Consider the following 13,144-nt stretch of genomic DNA (forward strand, 5'->3'; position numbering starts at 1 on the left):
CATGCTGCCATGTGCTCACCATGTCCTCTGTCCTACCTTTCTGTTAAGTACTCTTGAAAATCTGTTCCCACTTTCGCACATGCCCCTCCTACCTTTCGACTGTGCATTTCCACATGACCTTATATGTATAGAAGTTTTGCTTCTATAATTGTACCACCTCCTTTTAGCCCCTGTGTGGGTATAAAAGGACCATGCTCTCTCAGTTCAGTGTGCTTCTTCAAACGTTACAGAAGGGTGCTGTTTGAACTGTAGTACCACCTCATGAGGTTTAATAAACTTTGTCTTTTATTTCAGTTTCTGTGCCAACTTCTTCCTATATGGTCTGAGGACTTTGTGCAGAGAAGGGTGAACCCCTTGCACTAGTAGGCCTTGCTGAGACTTACTTCAACATAGCTTTCCGGGATCCATCAATAGTTTCACACCCATTTCTACCATTAAATGAAAGGAGGTTGAAAGCACAAAAAGCAGGAAACATTGGCTATCGCCCAGTAAAATGTCAAAACTGGGTTGTGTCTGCCTATTCGTGAAAGCTGGGGAGGTCATGATTTTAGCACCGCAAACCCTTTGTTGATGCCATTTGCATGGGAAAAAACAGATGCTTTCTTCTCCAGGATCTTGGCTTAGACACCCGCTCATACTTGGGGGTAGGGTTGATTTTATGATTTTTTTAGCTTTTTTCACAAATTTTGAATTATTATATGTAATGAGTTGTTCGTGTCTCTATAGATATTAGACATTTTGGTTTAAGTTAGCACCTCTATGTATAGTCCTTCTCCCTTGATGGTTCCTGAAGAGTTTTATTATTATTATTATTTCCCCTATGAAACTAGTCATCATTTAATTTTACTTTGCCCATTTGAAGCAGTTTATCATTTTTTCAATCATAAATGAAAAAAATACACATTTATAAATTATTTTTAAAAAATCAATTATTGTTACCTTATGTTTTTTTAAACTGCAGATAAACTAATTTTATGGAAATATTTGGTTATTGTGATGTTGCTTTAAATAGCACAAAACCATTTTGTTATAAAAGCATTCAGAACATAAACAATGAGCAGACCATAAATAGCACTTTTCTATGTAGTGAATTTAACATAAAAAATTCAAATGATATAAATGAAAAAGATATATGGGGGCATGTTAATAACGAATTGATGCAGGGCAGCAGCGCACGTTTTTTTGCTGTGCTACCATAAGCTAATTCAAAAGGATGTTTACAAGACACTGTGCATTCCTGTGCTTCCACCTGGCCCACAATTGGGTCCCTAGAGCCAACGCAGGCACCCTTATACCATGGTGCAAGGGTGTCTGCGTTGTAGACAGGATTGTTTTTGTGCAGGAAGGCGCACCTTCCTGCACAGAAACAATCCATGGAGGCGTTTTCTTCTTTCTTTGTGTGTTGCAGAGTGCAGCACACATAGAAAGAGGAACAAATTAAAAGAAATTAAGATATTTCTCATTGTTGCACCTCCCCTGGGGAGGGGTACGATTTTGATACATTTCCAAGTTTACACATTCTTGTAAATCTGGGAATTTGTCAAAATCTATGGGTGTTGTGTGAGAAAAACATACTGCAACACCCATAGAACACCCGCTGATGCAGTGTCAGGCAAAGTAGCGAATTGCATTGCATTGGCCGACACCATATCTACAGGGCCAGGAAAAGCCACAGAAAGTGGCTTTGCGTGGTCTTGTAGATATGGGTCTGCACTCTGCGCAGCTGGAGCATCATGAAAAATAATACACTAGTGGCTCAAGGGGCTTGTTTATATGCCCCACAGTGTTTATTTTTCAAAACGTTTTTCAGTGAGTGTACTAGGGACAGAGCAGTGGCATTTAACAAAACAAAAGTTATTTTTGGTGATTTATCCTAGTACACCTACACAATACTTGTGGTGAGATTGGTTGAGAGGGTGTTTTCTTATCAGTAGTTGAGTTGGTGGTAGAGGTTGAGTTGGTGGAGCTAGAGGTGTAGAAGGTAGAAGTGGTACAAGTGGAAGCAGTGTAGGTGATTGTGGTAGAGTTGTTATATTTGCTGGTAATATGTTCCTCACAGATTGGGGGTGCTTCTGTGAAATCTTGTACATGTATTGGCCCTGTAGAATGTCATTGGCATGTTTTCCTATTGCCTCTATCATATTCATGCCCAAGACATGTTGCCTTGCACTCTAATCATCCAAGAATCTCTGAGTTCATCTTTGCCATGTTTTCAGGAATCATTGGAGCAGTCCAACAAATGCAAGGGGAAACTCATATGCAATACCTGTGCCTATTACTATTCCTAAGCACTCCAGAACAATGTTCTTAAGATTGAAAGGCCTTTTAAGCTTTCTTGTCTCAATGTAGTTTATACTTCTTACCTAGACACCAGCTGTCCCAGGTTGATCAATTCAAATTATTTTCAAAGGGTCATATTTGACCAAGGGGACCTAAGTGTGGGCAATTTGATTGATAACAGTTCCAGGTTGTCTAATTATTTCCTTTGCCTGGAACAATTGAAGAGGACCATTGGTAAACACCAAACTAAACAAGGTGCTACTCATGGTCAGACAAGGATCCAGAGACCCAATTACCTATATAAGCTATTACAATCAATTGACCTCAGAAATAGGATAGACAAATTAAGTTCCAACTGTTTCTACCAAGGTTGGTTTACCAGAAGATTTGAAAGAGATTATTTCACTAGTGTATGACCGACCCACTGATTCTAACAATCACAAACTTAGCACTAAAAACAGACCCTCGGCAAAAACAATGATGCTGGGAGAAAAGGAGAATGACTCGCAGGAGATTCAAATCAACAGAAGTGTTGGAAGAACATGGGCAAATTGGGTAATTACAGAAAAACCTTACAGCCCATGAAAAAAGATGAAGGTAGGAGACAAGGCTCACATCTGAATAGTGGAAAGCTTGATTATGTTCTTAAAACTGTCCCTGTCTACCTGGAAGCACCAGTCCTAGGTCCCCAAGGAAAAAACTAGATTGGGCATACTTACAACAAGAAAGTGTGCTAGTTCTAACAAACATTACTATTTACTGATTGACTTGTCCATTCCTTCTCATCCACTCTCAATTTTTGATTTTATTGCTTTGGGAGCCTCAGGATGTTTATGGATCATACCTTTCAAAATTATAGATTCCAAAAAAAAGAAAAACAATAATAACAGAAATATATTAGATGTATTCATGGAAAAGTATTGACTATGATATGTTTGGGAAACCGAGAACTTAACCATTGGTGCTTTATATGGACCAGTGGGATCTCTAATTTTTTATTTGAGTGAGGCCCCTGCTTTTGCTATTGTTTTAGGAATATTGTGATTATGTGGATATATTATGCAAGTTGATTTGCTACAGGGGACTCTTCAGAGTGTACATACCTATGGTGTGAAAAGATGCATAGCACATGATAATCTTGTAAAAACACAGTTTGATGTGTCTGTTTCCTGTGTTCCAAAATGATGAAGGGAGTTATGCCTAACTGTGGATTACTGCAAATAGAACCTAATAATCATCAGAAGTCAGTACCCCTCATTTCATCATTGTTTGATCAACTAAATGGTACCAAGGCCCATATTTATACTTTTTGACGCAAAACTGCTCTAACGCAGTTTTGCGCCAAAAAAATTAGCGCCGGCTAACGCCATTCTGAAGCGCCATGCGGGCGCCGTATTTATTGAATGGCGTTAGCCGGCGTTAGCCGACCGGCGCTGCCAGGTGTGCGTGAAAAAAAACGACGTACACTAGGCAGCGCCGGCGTAGGGAAAAATGGCGTTTGGGCGTCCCAAAATGGGGCAAGTCAGGCTGAGGCAAAAAAATCGTCTTAACCCGATTTGCGCCATTTCTTTTGGGCGCCCAGACGCCATTAACATGACTCCTGTCTTAGCAAAGACAGGAGTCATGCCCCCTTGCCCAATGGCCATGCCCAGGTGACTTCTGTCTCCTGGGCATGGTCATTGGGCATAGTGGCATGTAGGGGGGCACAAATCAGGCCCCCCATGCCACAAAAAAAAAAATATATACTTACCACAACTTAGCTGTTCTTCCCTGGGATGGGTCCCTCCATCCTTGGGTGTCCTCCTGGGGTGGGCAAGGGTGGCAGGGGGTGTCCCTGGGGGCAGGGGAGGGCACCTCTGGGCTCATTCTGAGCCCACAGGTCCCTTAACGCCTGCCCTGACCCAGGCGTTAAAAAGAGGCGCAAATGCGGGGTTTTTTGCCCCGCCCACTCCCGGGCGTGATTTTTGCCCGGGAGTATAAATACCACGCACATGCCTGGGAGTCATTTTTTAAGACGGGAACGCCTACCTTGCATCTCATTAACGCAAGGAAGGTGTTCACGCAAAAAAATGACGCTAACTCCATGAACTTTGGCGCTAGACGCGTCTAACGCCAAAGTATAAATATGGAGTTAGTTTTGGGTCGAATTTGCGTCGAAAAAAACGACGCAAATTCGGCGCAAACGGAGTATAAATATGCCCCCAAGACTCTCAGGTAAGGGCTATATACAGAAACCCGTGCAAGAGCATGTTTGCTCAGGGATAGGCATAATGAGTTCTGTGGTCATTATCACTCCCTCACAGGTTTCTCCTGATAACTTTTGGCAGGGGGAACCAGTTACAATGTATCAAGTTGGAAAGGTCCTACATAACATGTAGTGTTTGGTGTGTTAAAAAACAGATTCCTCATGTTTTGAGACCTTTTCTTTTTAAAAACTCAGAATAGGAGGCATTTACCCCATGTGGAACATGCTTCTGGGGGAATGGTATTTGCCACATATGGTAAATACCCCAACTTATTCTGTCATATTCAGAATGAGAGCCAATATGAAAATGACTGTGTGCATTTAATCTTTAATGCATATCATATGCATTTAGTATGCATCTGAGAAGGTGATGAATGGAAGACAGCCTTCAACACCGGTTATGGCCATTATGAATATCCAATAATGCCATTTGGCCTATGCAGTGCTCCAACTGCTTTTCAATATTTCATTAACAATATCTTCAGAGATCTTTTAATGTAAAATATCTGAGTGATATTCTAATCTTCCCAGCTTTTAATGACCTGCTAGTGTCTAGAGCCTGCTGCCTCATTTCAAATAGTACAGGCCCTTCTCAAATGTTCTAGCTGGTTCTGCCTTGCCCCGGAAGTGCTGATCTGTATTACCCTATGACTCCACTCTCCTTCATCTCCCCAGCCTAAACTGGGATGTCTGGCACTGCCTCCAAGGTCACTGAGGGGCATATTTATACTCTGTTTGCGCCGAATGTGCGTCAAAATTTTTGACACACATTCGGCGCAAACACTGCCCCATATTTATACTTTGATGTCCGACGCAGCGGGAGTCAAAGTTCAACCATGTGCGCCATTTTTTAGAAGGGTGAACCAGCCTTGCGATAATTATATGCAAGGTGGGCGTTCCCTTCTAAAAAATGACTTTAAGGCCTGTGCCCCATATTTATACTCTGACGTCATTTTGATGCACAGGAGGGGGCAGGCCTTAAAAAACGGCGCCCAGCCTGATGGGCGCCGTTTTTTAACGCCTGGGTCAGGGCAGGCGTTAACAGACCTGTGGGATCAGAAGGAGCCCAGAGGTGCCCTCCCATGCCCCCAGGAACACCCCCTGCCACCCTTGCCCACCCCAGGAGGACACCAAAGGATGGAGGGACCCATCCCAGGGAAGTTAAGGTAAGTTCAGGTAAGTATATTTTTTCGATTTTTTTTTGTGGCATAGGGGGGCCTGATTTGTGCCCCCTAAATGCCACTATGCCCAATGACCATGCCCAGGGGACATATGTCCCCTGGGCATGGCCATTGGGCAAGGGAGCATGATTTCAATGGGGGTTGGGGGTAAAAATAAATGGCGCAAATCGGGTTGAGGCCAAAATTTTGCCTCCGACCTGACTTGCCCCATTTTTTGACGCCCAAGCTCCATTTTCCCCTACGCCGGCGCTGCCTGGTGTGAGTCATTTTTTTTTACGCACACCAGTCCGCAGCGCCGGCTAACGTCATCCAATAAATAAGGCGCCCGCATGGCGCTTTGGAATGGCGTTAGCCGGCGTTAAAATTTTTGACGCACAACTGTGTTGGCGCAGTTGTGCGTCAAAAAGTATAAATATGGGCCTTAGTTTCTGCAAGAATTATTGCAGAGACCAAGAGATCATTCTCTGTATGCAAAAGCAGAAACATACCTATTTGAGGATCACACTGTCACTTTGTTGGGTTCTATCTCACTAACTATGTTGTAAAAATGCATTCAGATAAAGTTAAAGCTGTACAAGAATGGCCTGTTCTTCAAACTGTATAGGATTTACAGGGCTTCCTCAGTTTTGCTAATTTTATAGAGAGTTAATTCAAAATGTATCACTTGAAGTCCTCCTTCTCACTCAGGTAACCAAGAAAAAAGTTACTTTTACTTGGGTCCAGAACAGGAGAAAGCATTCTTTGAATTAAAAAAAGATTTCATGAATGACCCAATACAAAGAAACCCAGATCATTCACTCCCTTTCATTGTGAGGACTGATGGCTCCTCTTTGCCATTAAGGCTTTTTTATCACAATGGTATCTGACTACTGTGTCCCTGCATCACGTGGCTTTTTATTTCTGTCCTTTAAATCTTGTTGAGAGAAATTTTACAATATATAATACAGAGTTGTTAGCCATAAAGGAAGCATTTCAACACTGGCAACATTATGCAGAGGGACATCCAGTTATTGTTTGGAAGGGCCATAAAAACCTTGGGTATCTCAAAGCATTGGAATTCTACAATTCTTGATATGAATAGTGTTTCATTTGCATCTCCGGGTTCCTGTATGAAATAAAGTATACTCCTGGAAATTCTCACAGCAAGGCAGATGTCATGGTCTTAGCCACATAAGTGAAAACAGCACTTGTGGAACTACCTACCATCTTAGCTCTTTGTTGATTGAAGAAAAGGATGTTCTCTCATTCCAGACAGCACTTAAAGATCAACATACTGTTCTCAATCAACAAGAGTGGATTAGGAAGGTTCCTCTCTGTAGGAAAATATTGAATGGGTTGTTGTGGTATGTAAATAAACTGTATATACCTAAAATTATTTTTTAATAAAATCTCATATATTATTGTCATGACATTCCCATAGCAGTATATGCACATTGTAGAAAAACAGAAGATATAGTTAAAGGATCTTTGTGGGAGGAAAAGGTGGATCAAGATGTGAAGGAATACATAAAACATTGTGTCCCCTGTACAAGCATAAAAACAAATCACAATAAACCAAGTGATCTATCATAACATTTAACCCAAATCAGTAAATCCTGGAGTCATATTTTTCTAAAAATACACTACAATTCTGGTTTTAGTTATGGGTGGGTGTAACTCCAGTAATTTGCGGTAGTGTAATTGCACAAAACTAGTACAAAATACAACATCATGTCCAAAGTGGACCAGAGAATGCATTTTGTGCTAAGAAATAGGTCTCAATGTAACAGAACATGAACAGCACCAGCCAGTAGCTAATTGCATTCTGTTCCTACGTTCCCTTGGTAGGCATGTCCCCCCATATTAATGTAAAGTACACATATCAGTGCACTACCATCAATCCTGCAAGGGGATCACTCTCTTCCTTCTTTACAGTGCAGATGGGTTGCCGCCCGCACAGTGAAACACAGAGTGGCTGCTTCAAAGCTGCTCTGTATGTATTTCACTTGAAAGTGCTGCCCCCAGGGTGGCGTGAGTTTACAGCTGCCATGGGGGCAGCATATTCATACTAATATAGTGCATTGTCCTTGATTGAGCATGGTGTACATTTTGAAATGTGCGCCCGGTGCAAACAAAGAAAATTCCCTGTCTGTGTAATATGGCCCCTGGTGTCCCAAGTACACCACAGAATCCTGTCCTATCTGTAACTTACTGACCTCCATAGTCAGGCTTGTCTGTTGCAGGCCCTGTGGCACTGGTGAAAGAGGTGGTGCTACTGAAGACAGCTATATCACCTGGATAAGCAGCAGTTAAGTCCTCCATCCCAGTCAAGACCTGGTTTATCAGCCTCTGGAAGATGGCAGGGGCATTGTTCAAGTCAAAGGGCATCACTTTCAATCTGAAGTGGCCCTCTGGTGTAGAGAATGCTAACCTCTCTCCGCCCTCCTCAATAATGGCAATCTGCCAGTACCCTGAAGGAAGGTCAAACATAGTCAGGAACTTGGCAGCCCCTACTCTGTCAATGAGCTCATCAGCTCAGGGAAGGGGATTAGCATCTCTCTGTGACTGAGTTGAGCCCCTGTAGCCTACACAGAACCTGAGTTCTCAATAAGTGCCCAGTGAGGCAGCTTTGGGTGCCAGTGCCACTGGCCTGGACCAGGGACTACTAGAGGGCTCAATCACTTTTATTTCTAGCCTCTTGGAGACTTCCTCTTTAATGCCAGCCCTCACTTTGTTGGACATCCTGTAGATTGTATTCACGACAGGCAGGCTGTCCCCAGTATCAATATCATGGCTACACAAATGTGTAACCCCGGGAGTGAGGGAAAACAGTGAGACAAATAGTCCCAGCAACTGGCAACAGTCCCTCTGGCATTTTGATGTCAGGGTAGGAGAGAAGGTGAGGACTTGCACTGACCCATTATTCTCTTTGGATCCCAAGAGGGCAGGGAGAGGTTCACTCTCCTCTTCATCATCTGTCACCAACAACATGGTGTCCTCAAACCTTTCCTATTGGGGTTTGAGAGGAATTTCTATGGAGTGCCCTTAATGGATTTCGGGGAGTGTTCAGGTCCACTGAGAAGGTGGTCTCTACCTTCCACTCCATCGCCTCATGGAGCCCAGTCCAACAATCTTAGAGAACCTTGGGCTCCATCGGCTCCATCACCCGCACTTTCTGCCCTGGTTGAAATTTCACCAGAGTGGCGTTCTGGTCATACTACTGTTTCATGACTTTCTGAGTCTGAGTCTGAGTCTGAGTCTGAGTCTGAGTCTGAGTCTGAGCATCTAAGTTTTCACAAGCTTCTTCCTAAAACTTCCCCATCTAGGTTCGAAGGGTAAGCATTTGGCTCACCACATACTGGGGAAGGGGTTCTTGAAGCTTGCTTTCACCCCTTCTTTGCCAGACTGGGGACTTCCTTAAGAGGGTAGTCATACTGAAGTTTCAATGAGCTAAATCCACCCATCTTCTGGGCTACCTCCCTGTAGGCATAAAGCAGGCATGGCAAGATAACATCCCACTTCGGCCTCATGGGCTCGGGTAGGTTGATAATCATACCTTTTTATGGTCTTGTTGAACTTTTCCACAAGCCCAGTGGTTTATGGATGATAGCGTGTGAAGAACGTGTGTGTTACCCCACACTCCTTCCACATGGGCTTCATGTATGCAGACATGAAGTTGGCGACACTGTCAGAAACCACTTCCTTGGGGAACCCCCCATCAGGTGAAAATCCCTATCAGAGCCCTAACCACTGCAAGTGCAGTCACAGACCTCAGAGGGACTACCTCTGGGTATCTAGTGGCATGGTCCACCAAAACCACGCTAAACATGTTGGATAGGGTTGTTTGGGAATCCAAGTTTCCTACAATCCCAATACCCACCCTTTCAAAAGGGGTTCCAGTGACAGATAAGGAGTTCAGGGAAGCCTTCACCATTTTCCCTGTTTTCCCACTGGCCTGGCAGGTGTGGCAAGTTCTGCAGAAAATAATTGAGGCTATCCTCATCCAGGGATAAAAAATGTCAAGAATTGCAAAGGCCTTGTCTTGCCCCAGATGTCCTGCCAGGGGGATTTCAAGAGCCAGTCCTAATAGGAAGGCATTGTGGCAATACATATGTGCTGTCCTATAAAGAGGTCTCTTAGGCTACATATAGAGGAGGTCATTCTCCTGGTATATGACAAAATCTCCAGAGGTGTCACCTGCTCCCTGGGTTTCAGCATGACCCCTCCTGCCCTCTGGGGTTGGCCACTTTCTCTGTGCCTTACAGAAAAAACTCTGGTGTTCAATTATTTTTTGTGTTACACCATGGCTTCTGTTTGCCATCCACCAAGTTTAGGCAGGTCTCCAAGGGAGGCAGTATCCTCCCAGGTAGGTTCCGGTGGTATATTCTGACATCCCATCTAGCCATACAGTGGCAGTTTCAGCCATTGGTTTTCCATGTCAATCGACCTTTCCTTTCCTGGCAGCTGTCTGGGCCATTCTTCCAGGCTCCATGCTTCCTTGACTCCCCTCATTGGCAGCCATGGGCCCTGTGGCCACACAGATCCATGTAGGCAACCCCAACATTTCCAGGTTTGGCCTGAGCTCCACTTCTTTCCAGGCAGTGTGATGCAGATTATTTCCTAGCAAACAGTCCATGGGCTTGGCAGGGCTCACAGCTACCGTAAGAAGACATGAGAGCCCCCAACTCACAGGGAATCAGAGCCATCGGGTAGTGGTTCTCCCAGTTCTCTACTACTACAAACTGGTGAAATGTATTAGGTATTTCTTGCTCTGAGGACACCAGATGACACCTGACAGTAGTCATGCTGGCTCATGTGTCCCTCAGATCCTCCACCATCTGCCCATTGATGGTGACCTCCTGCCTGTACTTTGAAGAATTAGAAGGAATGTGGGATATGGAAAACATTTCTCTGTTAACCAGGAACAGTAGGGTAGCCTCAGCTGTCTTTCCAAAGTAACTTGGGCCATCCCCTCCCCAAGGACTATACTAGCAAACTCAGGGGTGTTTCCATAACTGGGGGGGGTGTACCCTCTTGGGATACTTGCATCACCCTTAGGGTACAGATACTGGTAACTCTCATCACACCTAGGGACAATCTTACCAGTGTTCTTGTCAACAATTCCCTTTTTGTGGTCAAGTTGGGGCTAGGACCCTTTCTCCTAAGCACTCTCTTATGTGCCTTGAGATACCCCTTCCCATTTTTACCCCCCTCTCCTTTTTCTGGTTTTAATCTTGACCACCCTTTTGGGAGATACCTTCTTATGGACTCTGGTGTTGATCCAGCAGTCTGCTTCCTTAGCAAGCTCTCTGGGGTCAGTGAGTTTACTATCAACAAGGTGTTGGTGGAGGTCTGTAAAACAAAGACTGAACATGTGCTCTCTGGCTATAAAATAATGCAGCACTCACTTCCCTACCATTCACCACGCTATAAAGTCCCTTGCAAAAATGATCTACAGAATCCACCCAGCTCTGTTGGGGTAGCTATTGACTGATCCTAAGCTTTTGCCTATACCTCTTTTGGGTGAGCTCATATTTTCTGTTCTGGGGCTCCTTCATGAAGGGATACTTCATCTTGTCCCCTTTCCAAGGGCTAGCAGGTCATCCCTCCCTTCATTAGGAATATGCCTCCAGGCAGCAACCTCATAGGCCTTCAAACTGATTTCCATGTCATCTCCCACAACAAAATTAGGCACCAGTTCTTTTTGGATGTAGACCCTTATTTCTCAAATGGACATTGGACTGGAGTAATACTACCACCAATTCTGCTGGAATCTGCCTGCTTAGCTACGAAGTACAGCTCCTTGAGACTGATCTCATGGACCATCCTTTTCTCCTGCGTGTCCAATCCCTACCTTACCATTCCCTCCTCTGATTCCACGTTTAACTTGGCGAGAGGCAATTTAAGCTCCCTCTCCACCTTCCTGTCTTTCAACTCCTCTGAGGACAGATGCCCAGTCCTAGGCATCCTCGGCATTCTGGTGTGAGTTGTACTCTTTGTAGCTCAGGACCAGGTCCTCTATCACATAATTCAAGTTTGCCACCTCCTCCTCTGGGTCATCCTGTGCTAGTTGGTCTGCCACCTTTGTACTTACTCAAAGGCTCTGGGGGATACCTGGAGATCCAGCTTGATAGTCCTCCTGCTTGCATTCAGACCCTTTTCTTTGCAAAGCCTTAGCAGCTCTGCCCTCCTGAGGATGTTGAAGCCGGTCAGATCAATCACCATGGTACAAAAAGGGATATAGGACAATTAAAATTTGAAAACTGAGAAAACAGCCAATAGGAAAATACGAGAAATTTAAAAAGAAGTCAACTCTGGTGTTCAATTATTTTTTGTGTTACACAAGTCACTGTAGGGTCCTGCTCAAACACGAGTACTGGATCCCACCGCTGCCACCAATGGGAAGGTTTGGGTTGCTGGTTGAATGGGGGTGGGCTGTTCAAGCAACAGCCGCAGTTCTTCCGGGGGTGAACCACAAATGGCACTAAACTAACCTGTGATTTACCCTCTGGTAGCCTTGCACAAAAGCAGTCAGGGTTAACTTAGAGGCAATGTATAAAGTATTTATGCATCATCTAAACAGTTATCAAGTGAAAACACAATAGAAGAAAATCCCACACCAATTTAGAAAAATAGAGAACATTTTAATAAATTGTTTGACACTGAAAAGACAAAAGTCTAATCTGTAGAACCTGAGTGATGATTTTTTAAAGTTTTTAGCAAAAACTAATGCCTACAAGGTCAAAGCACCTACTGCAGACATCTAGTTTCTCAAGACTGGGTCAAAGTAAAAAAATATGGCCAAAAAATATGGCCAACCGCACTGGATGGCAGGCTGGATACAAAAAGTGCATTGGACCTCTCAGCTCCTACCTTCTGACTTTGAATAAGTTCTGAGAAAATTGTTCTATAAAGGTAAAGTTCAGTGGGCCAAGGCTGCAGATAATGTTGTCATCGGGGGGTGCTTTGGATAAAGTCATGTTGAAGATTCCATTGTTTGGACTCAGTCACTTTTTTGTAAGTCGAAAATCTCCAGCGGGACAAGGCAAGAGGGTGTAACCAATGAGTGTTTCACAAAGTCAAATACCCCTTTTTTGAAGGACTGCTGAACACAATGTGATGCTGTGGAGAAGAATGTAGCGGGAGCTGCCTCAAGGTCAGGCAAACCGGCAAGGCCCCTTGGGTGGATAGACCAGCAGCTTGGTCCCAGTTTTCTCCTGGTTCTCAGAACAGTTTTTAGCCACTAAAGTTTCAAGTCCCAGGATTTGGCTTTTGGCTATAAGGGCAGCTTTAACACCACAGTCAAGGGTCCATGACTGTAAGGGCACCATTTGGGGGGTTAGGACTCACTCATGCTGGATCCAGAGACAGGTTCAAGATGGTTGGAGCCTTATCTGTCCCTGAGGCTCTAACAAGTTTGCCAGCCACCTGGAGCTTGGAGTCACTCTGGTAATCCTAG

The sequence above is a fragment of the Pleurodeles waltl genome, chromosome 5 (genome assembly GCF_031143425.1).
Source record: "Pleurodeles waltl isolate 20211129_DDA chromosome 5, aPleWal1.hap1.20221129, whole genome shotgun sequence".
Lineage (NCBI taxonomy): Eukaryota > Metazoa > Chordata > Amphibia > Caudata > Salamandridae > Pleurodeles > Pleurodeles waltl.